Source organism: Pinus tabuliformis, chromosome 4_1, assembly GCF_031772625.1.
Source record: "Pinus tabuliformis cultivar Carrire ecotype Pingquan chromosome 4_1, CPIR1, whole genome shotgun sequence".
Classification (NCBI taxonomy): Eukaryota; Viridiplantae; Streptophyta; class Pinopsida; order Pinales; family Pinaceae; genus Pinus; species Pinus tabuliformis.
This window is the reverse complement of record NC_142303.1, coordinates 338270010-338290426: the sequence shown is the minus strand read 5'-3', so window position 1 is coordinate 338290426 and position 20417 is coordinate 338270010.

The window sequence follows — 20417 nt, the reverse complement described above, 5'->3', positions numbered from 1 at the left end:
TGTAGGGAAGGTTGAGCAGGAGGGTATAGGACTAACTGTTTGGACATATGCCCATTTTTTATGGTCATATTCCTAGCTCGGCAGCTAATGTAAGCATCATCTATGGCCAACCATAGCCTCCCAAGGATGAGAGGGTAACCAGTAAACATAGCCTTAGGCTAGAGAACTAGGAAATCTGCAGGGTATTCCCAGGAATCAATGGAGACCATCACATCCTCTACAATTCCCTCAGGGGTGACTGTGGAATGGTCTGCAAGTTGCATAACTATTGTGGCCTTTCTTAATGACCCTTGGAGATTGAGCTTGAGCATGGTGTCCTTGGTCATCACATTAATGGCAACCCCAAGATCAATCAGAGTGTGTGGGAAAATGGTGCCATTGATTTGCACATCTACTACAGGGCTTCCAAGGTCCAAATATTTTGGACATGTTACCTACCCCAGCATTAAGTCAGAAAACTACCCAATGACATTAATGGTAGGGGCATCCCTTTTTCTTCTTCCCAGATGCTTGAAGCACTTCTCCTTAATCAGCTTATTGTAAATGGGAACATCTTTGATTGCCTGGAGAAGGGGGATCTTTACACATAGATTTTTCAATTATCCCAGAAGTTTAGTTTCTTCTGGGGTAGGCTGGAGTGATTGGGCTAATCTCTCAGGAAAGGTTTGATTTAATTTAAGGTTGCTTTCCTCTCTTTCTTCCTCAACCTCCTTATGTGGAGAGGGAGGTTGGTTATCTAGGAGAATTCTCCTAGATCTTAAGTTGATATCCTAGATTTTTACAGCATAAGCTGGGTATGATGTCTCTCCATTGTATACTTGTTGAGCCTGCCTATTGTTTGGGTTCGGGTTTGGTTGGGTAGGAATTTGGGGTTACTTAGGTGGAGCAGAGTGCAGGAGTTGTGGTTGGGTAGGTGGTGGATGCAATAGGGCTAGAACATTGTTGAATTGGGGCCTCCAACCCTAGGGTGGTGTATTCCACTAAGGTTGTGGTTGAACATAAGGTTGAAATGACTGGTTGGCTAACTGGGATTTATACTGAGATGCATAGGACCAAGGAGGGGGTGTAGACCAGGAAGGATGAGCAGGGGGTCCCCAAGAAGGTATAGTTGTGGTTTGGTTGCGATTGTAATATGCATTAGATGACCCTTGCATACCCTGCTGGTATGTTCTAGGCCCACGGGGTCTCCTTTGGTTGATGTAGAAAAGCTAATCAATGACCCCCTCAGCTCCTTGATATACAAATTTGAGTCCAGGTAAATAAGGCCACTTTTTTGTGGAGTGGTTTTCTTCATAGACTGAGCAAATCTTAATACAGTTCAATGGACATTCATTCCTAGGATGTCTCCTGGTGCATCTAGGACAAAAGATGGCCAAGGCTCTCTCTGCTTCATCTTGCTTCCTTTTGATGTTCATGGTGTCCAATTGTAAGGCAAGGGTTTGTAGCATATCACTTTTGAAATCTTCCAGCATGTTTCCAATTTCAGCCTTGATGGATAATTTGGAGGATGATGTACTGGCCATAGGTTGATTACCCCTACGCTTTTTCCTGGCTGCCCTAGAATGGTTTCTAAAGACAATCTTAATATCCTCATAGGGTAATTGGTAGACATCTCCTCCTACTATCATATGTAAGGTATCCAGAAGATCCTCCCTTACTCCTCTAAGCAGGACCAGCTTCAGTGACTCAGGGTCAAGTGTGCACCTGGCCCTTTTGTAACTAAGCTGGAATATTTCTTCATAGTCTTCTAAGGATTCATCCCGGCCTAGGGTCATCCTAAAAATATTTTCTTTAGTGTCCTTTTACCTACAGTAGTCCCTATATTTGTTGTTAAAATTCTATTGCATCTGAGCCCAAGTTGTGATGTTATCTCCAGGTAAACCCATGAACCAGTGGAATGCTGCATCCTTGAGGGTAGATGGAAATAGTTTTAACTTTTGCTCATCATCTGTATAGTCATAGGTTCGGCATATAACATCAAACTAAAATAGGAAAGTGTCAAGGTCCTCTGTGTTCAGGCCATGGAAATGAGGTAGAGAAGAGGAGCTTATATTCTTCATCTTAGTGTCCCCATTGGTCTCCCTGATGGGGAAGGCACTCTCAATTCTCTCTCTATTTCCTTTGTCATTTAAGTTTTCAACCATTGGTTCAGTAGGAATGGGTTCTTCCTCTTCTTCTTCTCTTGTAGGTTCTTCAAATATGAAAGGTTGCTCACCTAAAGGTTCTTCCAAATCATAGTCATCGAAGAAGAGAGAAGGTTGATTGTTGGATTCAGTGCGGGTATTTGACAAGAATTTCCCTGAATTGTCCCTATTCCTACGAGGCATGAAAGGAAATGTTTTTGGGTTGGTTTTTGTAAGATTTTCTTTAAAGCTAGAAAGTACTTGCAGAATGGAAAGGAAAGCAGATAATGACAAATGAAAGAAAGGAAGCTAGATTACTTTTGCAGAAATAAACTAATGGAGGAAAATTGAAGACTAGAAGTAGAAGAAAAGAAAGTTGGAGACTAGAAATAGAAGAAAGCAGTAATTACTTCTACTTAGACATCTCCCCGGCAACGATGCCAAAAAGTGATGAGCCTAGGTATTGCAACAAGAATGCTGCAACTCCTAGGGCTACCAGCTTTACTTATCAACCCAGGGTTCGTACAAACTTGGAGGTGACAGTGCTATAACCACAAGTAAAAGTGAAGCTAATGCCTGTTGTCACTGCTCGTCTGGCAAGAGACCCCAGGGTTCCAAGCCAAACTTCTATAGAGTCAGAAGAATCTTAACTCTTTGATAGAAGAAGAGAAAATCTATCCTAAGGGAGAGCTACTTCTACTGCAGTATTGAAGAAAACAGCATCAAATGCTAAACCATACCATAACCTAACTAACCAATTAAACAGTTATTCTAAGTAGAATTGCTAAAACAATCACTAACCTAAGGCTGATATCAAAGTTGCAGAAGTAAAAAAACATTAAACTAGACTAAGGTGTAAGCAAAGAAACTTAGACTAAATCGGGTTTCAAGCGGAAGAGCAATCGGATTTCGAAATAAATGAAAGGAGGACATAAGGACACAGTAGTGCATAGGGACTGTTGGATCCATCAACACACAGAAGATGGACGGTGGAGATCTTATCACGGGGCTTTAAGCAAATAAGTGGATAAACAGGGTTAATGAACAGGATGAATGGTGGAGATCGTATTGTGAAGGCTTAAGTGAATGGATGGACGAACAAGGTAACAAAGTAGATGAATGGTCGAGATCTAATCGCAGAGATTAAGTGAATGAATAGACAAATGAGGTTAACAGGAGATAAATGACTGAGATCTAATCACGGAGATCAAGTCAAGAGATCGACTGATGAGATTAACATAGCGATGAACGACTGAGATCTTATTGAGCAGATGAAGTCAAGAGATGGATGGCAGAGATCGTATCGCGAGAAACAGAAACGTGCGGAAATGATGGAGCAGGTTTCTAAGGAAGTAAGTATTTCTCGCATGCCCTCAAGGTTGTAAGCTGTATTTTAAAATTTCACGCAATTAGCCTAACTGTGCAACATGTAGCATGAGAAAACCACTTTTCTTGCATGCTCTCAGGTGGATAACGGTCGTGCACTAATCCGCGCGAGATTGTGTGATAGCCATTGGATCAAGCGGGGCTAATCAACTGTGGAGATTAGCCAAGCTAGTTGTTAATCAGGTGAAGTGACAGTCGTCGAATCAAGTGAGGCAAATTGATGGTGGGGGTTTTAAAGTGCATGAAGTGTTGAGGTGACGCAATAGTCGTCAGATCAGGCGAGGCAGATTGGCGGTGGGGACTTAAAGTGAAAAAAAATAAGTGGTAGTTGAAAAAAATAATGGATCAGACAGTGATTGGGAAGGTTTGTTGTGGATCGGACGATGAGGAAACAATGCATGAAGAACATGCTGAAGGTGGTTTCAAAGGAAAATGACAGAGAAAACACAATGAGATGAATGTGTAAATTCATCAAATGACAAACTCCATAGCTCATGCAAGAACCAAAAACCTGTGTTTTTGGGGTTGCTGAAGGGTCTCTTCCTCAAGTCATGGTCCCAGAGGGAGGAGATGAGGCCGAGACACCTGCACACAACCTAATATTTATATTTTTCGCCTAGCTAACCTACAAACTGAAAGAAGGCATAACTGGAAGTAAACTACAGCAAATGTAGCTACTGAAGCAAATGAACAGGAAAACCATGAATAATACATGTTATATTGTTGAATGAAAATGCAACTACTTAAGCAAATAAACAGTGAAAACCATAAGGCTACTTAAGCAAATGAACAGAAAACCATGAAACTACTTAAGAAAATAAATAGAACATAACTCTATGCTAGCATACATGTACAGTAAAGAGGATATTTGGTTGCTCAGGTTGAACCCTAACCCAAGAGCTTCAGCCCTCTGGGTTAACTCAGAGCTGGCTTAAAAAAGAACTCCTTCTCATTATGAAAACCATGGATTACAGAACAAATTGTCACAAGTCTTGCAGCTCAGGAATAAAGTAGAGTTTTTACAAATGAAGTCTAAATCATACTGAGGTCCTAAGCCTCTCTATTTATACATCTAAAGTCTCTAACGACTTCCTTCCCATTAGGGAGGCTTGGCCTCTAACTCAAGAAAAACTAGTTTGTGTTACTTTCACTTTCTCAACTGTCTTTTAGTCTTCAAAGTGATGGTTGTGTGCACTCTAAGCTGATGGTGGAATATTCGAATGGAGGAGTGGTAAATGAGGAGGATTTACCTCCTATAATTACTCTCCCTTGTCCCATTCGAGTTTTTACCAAGGTATTTGCAACAGTTCATTGCTTTTACCCTTTATTCCTTTATTCCTGCATTTTTCCTTGCTTTTATCCTTTATTCCTACATTACATGCACATTAGACCACAAAGCAAAATATCCAACTCTAACTCATCTCATAAACAAAGTATAATCAAAAGTATTCAATAAGTTGTGAGAATAGTTGGTTTGACTAAGCTAGGAGGTGAATTAAGGCCAATTAAGGCCCATATAATTACCCAATGATGAGGCTCATCACCTAGTATAATGAAAATCTAGGCATCATTCATGTGACATAAGAAAATGAAAAAATAGCATTAAAAGAGCACTTACACGTGAGAACAAGTATATCCAATCATCATTATATGCCAATGTAGAAGCTCCAAGGCAATAATGAAGATATCCAAATATCAAAATTCATCCATCCAACCAATTTCGTCCTCCAAAAAGAATAGTGAAAATCTCACAAGAGAGAATGATCTAATCGAGGTGATGATGATAGAATGAATCAACTCATCTATTTATACAATGTCTAATGAATTCGATTTAGCTTATTTTTGCCTAATTTAGCCCCTAGAATAAAATAATGTGCAAAATAACAAGTACTTTTGCTGATAATCCCACCAAACTAGCTTAATAACAAATGAGTAAGCCTCTCAAGAGGGTCAAATGATCAATAACATGTGTCATTGGGCCTTAGAGGAGGCCTAATGAAGTCCATAGGTTCCATAATGTGAAATAGGACTCCAAAAATAGTGGATAAGGGTTGGCCCCTTGTTCTCCAAGAAATAAACATGTGGTGCTCCCAAATGGATGTGGGGGGCACAGAAACTTCCTCATGGGTCTCCAAACATATCAAAGAAGCATGTAGACCATCTACAAATGGATAGGATGATTATATAAGTGATGCCACATAATCATATAGATCCTAGACCATCTGTCAAGTATATGGTGCACCTGTGGAGTAGGTTGGGCATGGTGAACCAAGTGCATCTTCTTTTTTCAATAGGTGAACCACGAGAAATATATGAATGACTTTGGGGATCATGGAATGTTTTCTGTTGTCTGTTGTCGTGGAGGCCCATGGCTCTCTACACACACCCTAGATGTGCCAATGTATCCCTCTGGAGGGTTAGGACCCTGTATAGGGAGACCGAACTCAAAATGGAGACCATCTATAATCTTCCATAAGATCCAAAGCAACCTATTAGGTGGTTTATGCTTCTAAAGGGGGTGGTATGTCCATGGTACATCCTTAAAATGGTGGCGGTATGAGATAAAGTGATGGAATGGGGTAGGGGTTAAAGGGGAAAACTTGGGTCACATGCCATGGTACATGTGTAGCTAATGAAAGGGAAGCCCATACTTGGGTAAGGGATGGGCGGGGGGGAGAAATCATGGTACATGAGTTACCCCGGCCTTGATTTTTCTACCATTTTTATTATGCCTTTTTCCTTTGTGATATTTCTTTGGTTAACTTCTCAGAGCTCAAGGGAATGAGAGCATAATGTGAAAAGTATAGTAGTGGATACCCTTTTAAGGTGGGGCATTTCATCGCCCACCAAGGGTTGGGACAATCATGGGTTCCTGAATGATATAGGAGGCTCATCTAGGGCCTATAGGAACAAGGGTGATGGCCATGGAAGGGGGTAGAGCTCATGTATTAGATTTTTCCCATGTTCTAAATGTGTTTGTCCCGACCATATTTTGCATTTTGTGGTACAATTTCCTTTTGAATGTGGCCAATTATGATTTTTCTTTTCTTTTGCATCAACCTCCGAGCATTGTTCCAAGCTTGGCCCAAGGTGTGGACAAAGGGGCGGGGGGGCTAACCTTTTTTGGATCCAGTGGAGGAATGTGGACCTAGGTGGGAGGAGTGATAAATGGGATTATAATGAGCATAAGGGGGTTGATATATGTGGATCAGGGAGTGGGACCACGCAACCAAAATCGGGGTTTCCCATGTAGTAACATCCCTAAAGCCCAAAGGTCAGTAAAAGAGATCTCGCGGGACTAGAGTCCAAGGTTAACATCCAAAAGAGACCTTGGGAACAAAATCATAGGCCTAGTCCACTCTTTCTGCCAAATCCTCCCATTAATCCATAGAGTTTCCATGATAAGTAAACTAAAATACTCAATCACCAAATGACAAGGCATACCTTTAGGTTTGGAAGGCCCACCTTCAAACATACAATCATGATAGATGGGTGAGGGACCACATGGTTGGCTTAGGTGGCTGCAAGGGGTTGTTGGCTGCCGGCTGAGGACCATCACGGAAAAAAAATTATCCTAGGGATATCACCCACAAAATGGTGGGTAACAATACCCTTAGTAATATTGTCATCTCCACTAGGCAATTCAGCATGACCAAATTCTAAATCCTCAAAATTGTAACTCAAAAGAAAATGATTAATAGTTATACCTTTGGATTCATTATTTTCTAATCTACTCTCGTCATTTGTTCAATCATGTGCACTGGAAGAATGAGACTCTTGTGGTTGAGCTTCTTATTTTTGAAGGCCCTTCTTCTTATTCTTCTTCTTGTTCTTATTTTTGTTTCTCTTTTTCTCATTCTCCATATTGTTGCTAGTACCTTCTCCAAATAAGGATTCTAGCTTGTCCCACATTTATTTGGCATGTTTCAAACCCACTAGTCTCTTCATATCATCATCATCATGAATATTCTTGTAGATTATGCATTTAGCTTGCGCATCCTATTGTAAAAATTTAGGCGCTATTGGATACATTCCACAACCTTAACATACTAGTCTCCAAATTTTAGATCCACAAGACAAAATTTGAGATTTAACATTTTTTCTCCATACCTTGTAATGTGCAGCAATGAGGATAGTCATTCCTTGAGCAGTCATTCTGAAAAGAAAAGAAAAAAATCAAATTTTCTTCCAACAAACCCAAGATCTACTCTCCAGTGATAAATTTGCAACCAAGAGCCCTGCTCTAATACCAACTGTTGGAAACCTTTGAGCACTACTGGGGGATGAATCAGTAATGTGATCTTATTATACCAATTATTACTTCACTTACTAAATCATGCATATATTAACTAGCAACACATTAAATTATCTCATGCATATAAACCATATAAGCAACTAAAATAAGATAACCATGAGAGAAACAATAAACATCACATCAAAACACATCCGCACATGAGACATAAGACATCTAGTGGAAAACCCTTCATCGGGAAAAAAACAACCCTTGTTGTTGTTGCACTACTCTGAATCTTCTATTAAGAAAAATGTGTCTTTTACATAGATGAATGACCCCCATCATTTAGGAGACTCGACCACATATACAATTAGCTGACTCTGATCAACCTAAAGACTTGATTCTATTGATTAGGTTGGAAGAATATGTTCTCCATGGATCTATGGACTATTATTCGTTGAAAGCCACCACGATCAATCGATCCTCGCCTAACTCCGATTAGACTATCCAACTACCATTGGGTTGAGAAATCATTTGTTTCACTGAAACTTCACAATCATTGATCCACATCCATGAAGTATTGCTCATCTACTCTATGTGGACCTCCTTTCATCTATTTTCAAAGTTGTTACCAAGACTTTCTGCTCAATTTGATTTATCTCTACAATACAACGTCTAGCAGCAAGACAATCTCATGAAATCCATAATCACCACAAATATGCTCTCTACTCCAGCAAAATAGTGGCCACAATCTATCCAATAAAAACTGAATAATACATCAACCATCAAACCCTCACTATGCCTATGTTCTAAATGCATTACCATCTCTTGCAAAAACAAATGTGAGAGTCACCAACAAAATATACTCCAGTAGCGTACAAAAACTCTCCAAACAATCTTTGCTACAACAACCTCAAATCTGATCTATTATGTAGCATGCTTCATTTCTACTCACTATGCAGTTATTAACACTAATGTAGTGAAGAAATTCTTCTCACAACTAGGTTTGAAGTCTTCTCCTAATATGCAGCCTTCACTCCCTCACTCATACTCACAATCAACTATTAGAAATATATTCACTAATTAGAGGGGGGTAAATCAGTAGTGATGGCCTTTGTATCAATTTCACTAATTTAAATAAATTTCCCAAACTTAATTATCCTTACACATGCACATCATTAGATCATCAAAACACATAAGCAACAATAAAATGAAATCATAACAATCATGAGCAATAACCATGAGAAATACAAGCATGCATACACACAAGAACACAAGTATTTCTGGTGGAAACCCTTTTGGGAGAAAAACCACCCTTCTATTGTTGCACTCCTTGAATCTTCTATTAATCTGTTGAACAAATTTATATGGATTAGCTTACAACCATAAGTTGGAAGACTTGGATTCCTCTACAATATGTTGGCATATATCAATTTGGAAATATTTTTCTCTCGCATATCTATGGACTACCATCTGTTGGAAGCTTCCATGACCAACAATCCTCACTCAACCACCATTGGACTGCCCAACTCCTATTGGATAGAGAAAATTATTCATACTATGAATTGCCAAATCATTGACTCTACTGAAGCCTCCGTGCCTTCACTTCCTCCATGTGAACCACATTTCATATATTTTCAAATTGGGTTCTCAATTTGCTCAACATGAGAAACCCAACAGCTCTAACATTATGCTCATGAAATCTGAATCAATAACTTATCTAGAGGAGGGAATTTCTTCACTTCTACTTTCACCAAAACAATTCTCACAAACACATCTCAAAGCTACCAAAAATTTGCCACAAACAACACACAAAATCTGAATCTTATTCCCAACTCTATCTATGATTTATACTCACAACTCTCTGATATATACCTGCATAAAATATGTGAGCATTTGTTGCATACTCTACTCACTCACAGTGCTCTCACAATAACATACTCTCACACTCTCACCACAGCCAACCAAATGAAATCAAAGCCTTCTTCTATTTAACATTTTCTGAACTTATTAACTTAGTAAATGCAACAAGTTATGGAAGACTCAACAAATATGTTCACATGCTTCAAATTTGGTTAAGGAAGGCTTCTTAACTAAATCAGTCATTATATCCACTAGCCCTTTGATATACTCAACCTTGATCAGCTTCTAGAGGGCCCATAAACTTTTTCCGATCATATGCCGAAAATTCTCGATCAATAACATCGCCACAACACCAAAATTGGTTGAGAAACGACAAGAATGTAGAGAAAAACTCATGAAATCCCTTAGTTTCTCCCTTAGCACTATCCTTTGAGCTATTAGAGCTATAACCACTCCCATGAGCCTATCATCCAAGCGACTGGAGCCTAAAACTACTCCCTTGACCCATCATGCATATGACTAGGGCTAAGGAGACTCAAAATCATGTTTCCTTAGCTCAGAACTTTCCTCAACTTATTCCAAAGATTGACCAGCCTTTGTAGGACCTCTGGAATTCTTTGAAACCTTAGCAACACTCCTACAAATAATTGTGATGAGCCTCGATATTGCAACAAGAATGTTGCAACTCCCAAGGCTACTGACTTTAATTATCAACCTGGGGTTCATACAAACTTAAGAGGTATTGGCATTATATGTGCAACATAAAATATGTCCTTCCTTTGTTGTCATGATGTAATGGAGTGCATGTATTGAAGTCAAATCCTAAACTAATTGCAGAAAATGAAATGTTCGAAATGGAACCTTAACCTATTGCAAGAAAGAAAGTACAAGGAAAGAGACTGAAATCAAATGCTAAAACACACAATTTTCTAAATAACTGTTAAGAGGCTTTGCTTCAAAAGAATGCTACATTAACATATATGCAATCCTATTGTCCTAAGCATGCAAATTCAAATCATCCAACATTCTACTGTTATGCATGTAAATGAATAAAATAAATATGTTTTTCTTTTTGTCTTTTTTCATGTGAGAGTGTGAAAGCTAATCTCTTTTGGTGATGTGGCAGGTGGCTTGGAGATGATGGTGAACGGTCAGAAGGCTTGGGAGACAATTAGGGACACTTTTCTAGCTTCCTAGAGGCTTTTTCCTCAATTCAGCTTCAAAACAGGGTTTCCTACAGGATGCTACAAGATCCCCTGGAAACCTACAGGATCCCCTGAAAACCTACAGGATACAGTCGAGAAGAAAAATGATGGGTGTTGAAGGTGATGGAAAGCTTAGGTAAGCTGGTTGTTGGATGGAATAAGGCAAGGGAGTGCCTAAGACCACTTTAGAACTCAAAACCCAAGCTGGGAAATGACTGGATTTTCTCAAAATTCTTGGAGAAGTTTCCTTGTGAAATGATGAAATTGGTGAGGGTTTAGTGGAAGAAACTGAGGACCATGGGTGGATGAAGTTGGGATGAGGTTACTGACTATGAAATCTTTCTATACTCGTGAAACACCTGCACTGCATCAAACATTGACATTTACCCAAAAATCATGCAAACAAGAAGAATTTCAATTATCTAAAGGAAACATAATTTCATGAGCTAGTTATCTACTTCATGCATGAGGAAAACTTGTAGAATGATATAAAACATTGATGAGATCTAATGTATGATTGAAGATAGAAGAAATGGAAATCAAATCCTACCCTTGAAAACTAGCAAAATTCTGACCTAAGTGTGGAGCAAGAGGGTTAAAATGGTCTTGGTGGCATGGAGGTCAAATAGAGGCCATTAGCTTCAATGATTTCTTTTCTCAATTCGGGCTCAAAACGGGCTTTTCTATAGGATGCTACAGTGATTTACTATAGGATGTACGAATTTACTATAATTCATCGAATGACCAAGAAAATCAACTATAAATTGGATAGGACAAATTTTTTTATTAGCTAGGATTTCCTAGGTCCCCATTCCAAGTGGAATCACTCAAAAATACCTCTGTTAACCCATGCTAAAAAATAGAAAAACATTACTAGTCGAAAATCTAGAAATCCGAGAACTAGTGAGCTAGTAAATCTAAAAAATACTTAACCAAATCAAGTTCAAATGAAATGGGGTGATTTTTTTTATGAACTAGAATGTTTTTGTGATCTAATGCAAGTGGAACCCACTCGATTGAAGCTTGTTAGCATGCACTAAAAAATAGCAAAAATTTATTGTTCCTTTCTAAAAAGGAGGTGCAAAAATCTAGATTTGGGAATAAGAAGACTAATCCAAGCAGCTCAATGATTACTATGAACTTCCAAATATTTTCAAAGGATGAAATAATGTTTTTGATCCTGCAAAAGAACTTACATCAACCATTTAACTCAATCCTACAACAAGAAATCATTAATACTAAATGCATAAATAGAAAGAAATAAAAACTAGAGATGCATGTGAATAAGCAATGAAAAGAAGGAAAGAAAATGATACAAAAGGGCTCTGAGGTTCCTGGGATGGCCAAGCCCAAGGAAAAATAGAGACCTATGGAGGAGAACAAGATTTAGAAGCTGACCATGACACCAATCTTCATTATTTTCATCAATGGAATTACATCCCTGCAAGAAAATACAATGGAGCTGCAGAAATACGAGTTCTCTCCACAAGAACACTAATGAAAATCTCTCCCTAGAGTCAAATTAGACTTGGTACTTATACAAAATGATTAGGAATCATTTCCCATGAATGGAGGAAGCTTTCCCCACCAAAATCCTTTGATTAGTGGAACACATTCCTAGATTTCCTCAATCATTGGAGTTCCACAATCTGTGCCATAATTCCATAATATCTTGTTGATTTATTATTTATTATTGATCCTCCTGTAGTAGGGAACGAGCCCCTAAATTATCTCCTCCTCCAAATATTCATAATCTTCCCAATATTCTCATAATATTCCACAAAAATAAATAATATTAGGCACAAATATCCAATTATTCATAAACCTTTCTAATGAATATATTAAAAATAAAAATAAATTATCTAATGCAGAAAGAGAGGTTTAATGTGTTGAAAGATGGTCATAGGCCTTAAATTAATGTTTAATTTAGAGGTGTGGGCCTTAATTTATGTCTGATTTAGAGGCCCATCATACCACCCTGCTGAAAGTGTTGTTCATCCTCTGAGAAACTTAGTGACCTCATTGTGCCTCATCCATGGCCTTGGTGGCCTCTCTCTTGTGCATTAAGAATCTTGGTTGTAAGTTCTGCAAGGACAAGCCCAAAAACATATTTTTGCAAAGAAAAATCATTATTTCTTAAGATCATTAGCTTGTTTTTCTTGCCCTTATTCAAGATGGGTTCTTGAATATTTTTCAGTTTAGCAAGGTCTTCCAACGAAAATTTTAAGAACCACCCTATGTTTATATGTATAATAAATGGGTGAATCCCCATGATAAATAGGAAAAATGGGAGGCAATTTTATAAATTATATAATATGTATACATAATTGTTTTGGCGAATCTCTCACCAGATTATATTATCTTGTAAATTCATGGCAAATCTTTCACTGAATTATAAAATCTTTTAAGATCTTGGAAAATATTTCACTGAATAATAAAACATTGTCAAGTCTTCGTGAATGTTTTGTTAAAGTATGAAACCATATATGATAATAGGAAAACATATTCATTAAACTATAATTTACCAACATACATGTTTGGAAAAAAAGAAACATAATTTTCTCTTCCTACAAACAATGTTGCAAGTTTTAGTGGCCATGTTTGTAAGGTTCTTATTGTACACTCTTTCTTATCCTTGTATTAGTTTTGATAATATTCCACAAAAAGTTCTTGTTGGTATTGATCTTAGCCACAAGTTCTATTAAGGTTGGAGAGATTAATATTTTCTCTACCACTTTTGTCAAGTTACCACTTTTGTCAAGCTATCAAATTTTTTTCTTATTCCATGGACTCCTGATAAAAAAAAAAAAAAAAAACACATCAAGTTTGTTTACCCCAACACCCCGACAAGTAGCAAGCCCCAACTATATAATATAAGAAAGTAGTAGGTATCCCAAAGGCCTAAAGGGGATCTAATGGAAAGAAGTGGCCATCGTGAGAAGTCTTCCAATCAATATATAAATATATAAATGTAGATTTATTATTATTTTAATTGGAAATCTTCAATTAAATAATAAAATTTAATTACATCTCTCGCAATCTAAATTTCTTATTAGCATAATTCACTACCTTCATATGTCTTGTATTTTTTAACAGCGTTGTAACATGTGGATTAATTTCCATTTTGGTGCACAATCTCTACCTTTTAGGACAATATGATGCAGTGGCCCAACCCCTACAAATCATTACTACAAACTAAGAATAACAGAGAAGATGAAAGGTTGTACAAACCAACATATTTTTCAAACAACTAATCCAACATCAGTACCTTAACTTTTTCATGAAGATATCATATTGATAATGTTTAAAAAATGGTGGGAAATCTGGGCAGAGACTATCTCTCTTCTGCGAGGGTGATGCGAAAAGAGTGATAAATTTTTTTTTTGTTAAATCAGAAAAACCAATATTAATGGAGATATTGGTATTTTTTTACTAAATTTTGTGAAGTGACTAAATGTAGCCTTAACCATTCACCTTAAGATGTTTTTTACAATATAATTTCCTAAGTCTATTTAATATCTTCATTATCATAAAAACCAACCTATATCAATCTTAACTCCACATCTACCACTCTTAGAGGGATGAAATCTATTTACCCCTCTCAGCACTTGGTAGACCCCACATCTACCACTCTTAGAGGGATGAAATCTATTTATCCCTCTCAACACTTGGTAGACCTGGAATTAAGATGGATCTAACTTGATAGAATTTCCCCTTTAAATAGTCTATTCTCACATGAATACCATGGTATTACCATGGATCAATACCATGGGTTATCATAAACTTGGAGAAACTACTATTAGTGGTTTATAAAAATTAATAAAACTAATAATTGATTTTTTATTTTTTTATTTTTTTTTTATTTTAACCAAGTTAAAATGTTGAAGTGACATTAAATTACAAGATCCATTTTTACTCTTGATCTACCAAGCCCCGAGATGGATCAAATATTTTTCACTCTATGCTAGTTTGCATATCACGATATTTGATCCCTCCCGGAGCTTAGTAGATCTAGAGTAAAGATGGATCTATCTTAGTTTAATTCCCCCCTTTAAATAGGCTACATTCCATGTGAATACCATGTGCCATATTTATTTTTATTAATACTAATATTAGGGTTAATAATGTTTTTTGCATGGTATTAATAATAATTTGGCCCATGGTATTTGGCCCATTGGCTTCGCCTAAATATAGGTATTTTTTTAGTGTTCGTAAATATAAGGTGACTTATGGAGTAAATATAAAAAAATGTTTTATTTATTTACCATACCTCTCGTTTATTTATATTTTTATTAATTTACCATCCCTATTTTATAATTATGGTATTTGGCCCATAGGATTTACTTAAATAAAACCTCTTTTTTTAGCCTTCTTAAATAGAAAGAGGGTTATGGACTAAATATAAAAAGAGGTTTTATTTATTTACCATACCTCTTGTTTATTTTTATTTTTATTTTTTTACCATACCTTTGGAGTAAGTATAAAAATAGGTTTTATTTATTTACCATACCTCCACTTTATTTATATTTTTATTTATTTACACCCTTTAGTGTTCATAAATATAAGGTGACTTATGTAGTAATATAAAAAAAATGTTTTATTTATTTACCATACCTCTCGTTTATTTATATTTTTATTAATTTACCATACATCTTTTACAAATATGGTATTTGGCCCATAGGATTCACTTAAATAAAACCTCTTTTTTGAGTCTTCTTAAATAGAAATAGGGTTATAGACTAAATATAAAAAGAGATTTTATTTATTTACCATACCTCACATTTATTTATATTTTTATTAATTTACCATACCTCTTTTATAAATATGGTATTTGGCCCATAGGATTCACTTAAATAAAATCTCTTTTTTGAGCCTCTTAAATAGAAAGAGGGTTATGGACTAAATATAAAAGGGGTTTTGTTTATTTACCATGCCTCTAATTTATTTATATTTTTATTTATTTATCATACCTTTGGAGTAAGTATAAAAAGAGGTTTTATTTATTTACCATACCTCCATTTTTGGGACCAAATACAGCCTCCCAAACCACCTCCCAATGGCAATTGCAAATGAATTTAACATTGAAAAGTAGAAAATCGGGTGATTGTAATCGAATATAACCTCCCAAACCATTTGAATCAAGTCAAATGAGTCTTTTCATAGTTTATCCACCCCTGTGTTTTTGGGCTAAAATGAAAGTAGATATATATATATATATATATATATATATATATATATATATAGATATATATATATATATATATAAATAAAAGTTGGGCTAAATATATGAAATGGGTGTTTTATAAAAATTTCGCCCCTCTAAAATGAAAAACCCCTTAAATTTCACCCTTGGGCTAAAATTTGCCCCTAAAATTTACCATGAAGTCTTCCATATCCTTATCAACCTTCTGCTACCTTGTTACACCATTTGGACACCTTTAACACCTTCAAACTGCCTTTAGATGAGAACTAGGACATCTTGTAGTAATTCCTATCAAACCTACAGGAAACCTTGTTAAAACTACAGGAAACCCTTTTTTACCATAAATGATATTCTGAGCCTAAGACAGGCCCTCAACTTGACTCCCATACCTTTTACCCATTTTTAGGCCTTGGACAAAAGCTAGAAAGAGATTGGAGACATCTTGGAAAACATTATTTCATCACTGCAGTTTGAGTTTTGTTTTGATGGTGAATGCCTCATTTCCTTTTGTTGCCTTCTTCTTCTCTCTTGTGGCCTAGATGACTGCCTAATGGCCTTGGGGTTCTTTGTTTTTATTAGGTCTCTCTTAAGCTCTACCATCTTGGGGTTTAGGATAATTTGTTCATTTCTTCCTTCTTGTAGCAACATTTTGCCTTCCTGTAGTAGTCATTCCTCCTCTTTCAGGGTCTTCTAACTGTATGGGAGTGATGAGAAATGATGAAGAGGGATTGGATGATGATGCTAGGGCTCAACGGGAATAGTGTAGGGTTGTGAAAATGGAGAGGATGCTCTGTTTTTTTTCAATAATGAAATGGGATGGATAAATGATGAATAGATAGTGAATATGAAGTGGATGGAGGGCTTGGAGTGCTGTGGTGACTTGGCCTTTGAAAAAATTTCTTCTTTAACTGTTGTCCTCATTCCTTGAAATCATCACCCTTCATAATTTGACTTTTCAACATTACATGAGTGAAGGAGTGAACTACAAACTAGTTCAAGGCGGCTGAGACTATTGACCCATTGTTAGCTTATCAAACCTCATCTCTCATGCATTGACAACAAATTTCTAACTATAATATGCTCAAGAGAAGAGGTCAAGAATATTGCATACATGTACCTACCTGATGGTTGTTGGAGAGACATGTGTGTTCTTGTTGAGCTAATGTTGATGTGCAAGTGTTGGATGGTGATGTTGATGGTCTTGATGTTGTTGCTAAGCTCTAGAGGAGCTTCTTTGAACTCTGGATCTCCATGCTGAAGCTGACTACAAATCTCTGGCTACTTCATCATCATATCCCCTCAATTTTTCAAAGAAACCCATCCAAATGTGCCTTGTGAATATCTCCAGTACAGGAGGGTGCTGATGAACCCTCACTATGTTGATGGTTTCCCCCTATCATTTTTATCTGATGGATCGAGGTTTGTATATGTCTGATACCAAATTTAAAAATTATGTGTATACAGTTCCCTTATGCTGCAATCACTTTCAACAAACTAGAAGGGTTTTTTTATGTTCCTCTCACTTGGAAAAATGTGGGGAAATGTAGAGCCTACCTCCTTAACACTGGTTGATGAAGCCAACCTCTGTTTTTCCCTTTTAAAACTGCTCACTGCCAATCATGTAGGTGTTGTTCTGTATCATGTAGGATCTTAGGGAATCTTGTAGTTTTTCAGGACATCGACTTGTTTTGTCTATATCTCCCAAACGGTAGAATGGATTGACCTGAAACTTCTGAGCATGTTTTTATTATCATTATGCACCTCCCCATAAAAAAAATGGTCAATGGATGCATCGATCTTGATAAAAACTAAAAATGGTTGAAGGTGATGGAGGCTGATTTCTTGGAAACCATGCACTGCAATTTGTTGAAATTTCTTGGGAATGTTACCATCATCCATATGCATCTCCACATAAAACATATTTTTAAATGGATTCACAGATATCGAGAAAATGCAAAAATGGATGTAGGTGATGGAGGTTGATTTTCTCGAAAACTGTGCACTGGAATTTGCTGAAATTGCTTGAGCATGTTACCATCATCCATATGCATCTCCCCTAAAATAGCTTGTCAAATGGATGCATGGTTTTCAAGTTATGGCATAAACAAATTTTTTCTTTATGTATTTTTGTATCCTGTAGTAAAACAGAGCATCCTGTAGTTTTTTAAGACAACAAGCAAATTGAATGGTAGAAGCTTGAGAATGATGGGTGGATGGTGGAAATAGATGAGGGTGATGGATTGGCATGGCCTTGGCCTTGTTGGAGCATTTGAGCAAAGGAGGAGAAAGTCAAAATTTAACTTCTTTTGACTAGGCTTGACCAATTTTCCTTTTGGTACCAACTTGTTCTTGTTGCTTGCAAATGTTGGAGAGTACATACATTCATCAAAGAGATGCATGGAAAAGAGGATTTTTTATTTTTTCCTTTTTTTCTTATAGGCCTACTAGCCGCCTCAAGGAGGTTTTCAACTAGTAGGTCTGCCTAGGCAACTCAAAGGATGTTTTCACCTAGGATCTTTTTCTTTTTTCCTTTTTTTATTTTTTCCCAACCCGTTGACCACCTCATGGAAGTTTTCAATCAACGAGCCAATCTCAAGCGCCTCCAAGGAGGTTTTCACCTGACATTTTTATTTTTTCATCATTTTTTTTCTTCTACCCTACGCTACTTGAAAAACAAAATTTGTTTCAAGTATAATAATACTTCCAATGGAGCCATGTGCACATCAATATGACAGACAAAATGATGTGGAGGCTTGAAATGTATGCTTTGACATATACCTGGATTTGAAAGATCAAATGATTTAACTTTGATGATATCAATCACATTTGAAGAAGAGGGTATTGTTGCAACTTAATGATTGTCTAGAACCATATTTCAATATAGTTGTGATGCCCCTGGTCTACTTACTGATTTGGATCATCTTGGATGTCTTCTTCTTCCATGACCTTCAAATCTTCCTCTTTTTGTTGATTGTTCTCTTGAACACATGGAGGACTTGATGATAAGCATGAGGGAGCTTTCTCAATCTTTGATTTTATTGTTTGCTCTTCATCAAGTGCAACTCGTGATTCTTTGATCTTCTCTTTCAAATCTTCTTTCTCTACATGTTGTCCCTCAATGGCATCAATAGAATCACTTTTTTGTAATAATCTTCCTGAGCTATGGTGAATACCATTGAGCTCAAGAGGAGATGTTTGGAAGTGTTGTACCTCAACATTGTAACTGGACTGAGCTACTTCAATGTGTGGGTTTGGAAATGGTGGTACAGGTAGTTGAGTGTGAGTGTAAATTTGAGATGGATGTGGATGAGGTTGTGGCTGTGGTGGAGGTGAATGGTAAGGATAACATGGAGTTTGATATGAAGGATATTGAGGAAGATATTGAGGATATTGTGGATGGCTCCCATAAGTTCCTTGCCAATCTTGTTGCCAAGATTGATTTTGGGGTTGAGATGGCCAATGTTGTCAAGGAAAGAGTGTGTTCCAATTACTTTGAGGTGGATGTGCATAAGCTTGAAATTGTGAATTATGCTCTTGCACCGTATCATGTTAAATAGGCTGCCATGGTCCTCTTGGAGCTACATAAATTGTTGTATTGGAAATTGACTTGCTCCTCTTGGTGAACTTCCTTTAACCTTGGTAATGAGGAGAAACATGTTACATCATGTGATTCTGCAACACAAATATCAGCATCTTGTTTTTATTCATTTTACATTCTTAACATTTCTACTTGTTTGGTTGGATTGCTAAGAATTTATGTTTTAAAATCATCAAACAAAATTCCAAGTTTAGCTTGACTTACTGATCTTGATGCTGATTGACTTACTCTTTCCCTTCCTCTTGATATGTGTTTGCATGTTTCACAAATTTCTTCAAATGATAATTGGTATATATCACCTCTACTCACGAGATCAAGGAGATCAATCCATTCATCCCTAACTGCTCTAAGTTAGAGGGTTTTTTAATGTGTCAGATCCTAAATGATGTAGTTTTGCCCTCTTAACATTATACATGAACCTCTCTATTAGATCCTCTAGACTCTCATTTTCTCTTTGATTCATTCTAAAGATAAGATCATGATCTTTATATTTTTCTAGAAATATATTTTTCATATCATTCCATGATCTTATTGAATTAGTTCTTAAAATCATGAACCATTTGAGAGCTCTATCCTTCAATGTTGTCGAAAACAATCTCAGTTTTTGAGTTTTTAATAAGTAACCATAAGATCTACAAACAATTTCAAATTCAAAGAAAAGGTTTTTGAATCCTCTGACCTTAGACCGTGAAATTTTGCAAGAAAAGATGGAGGGATGTTCTTCATATGCACGCTGACATTAGGATCTTGAATGGGGAATCCAAGAAGATCTTACTCATTGTCATTATCTCCATCCATTTCTTCT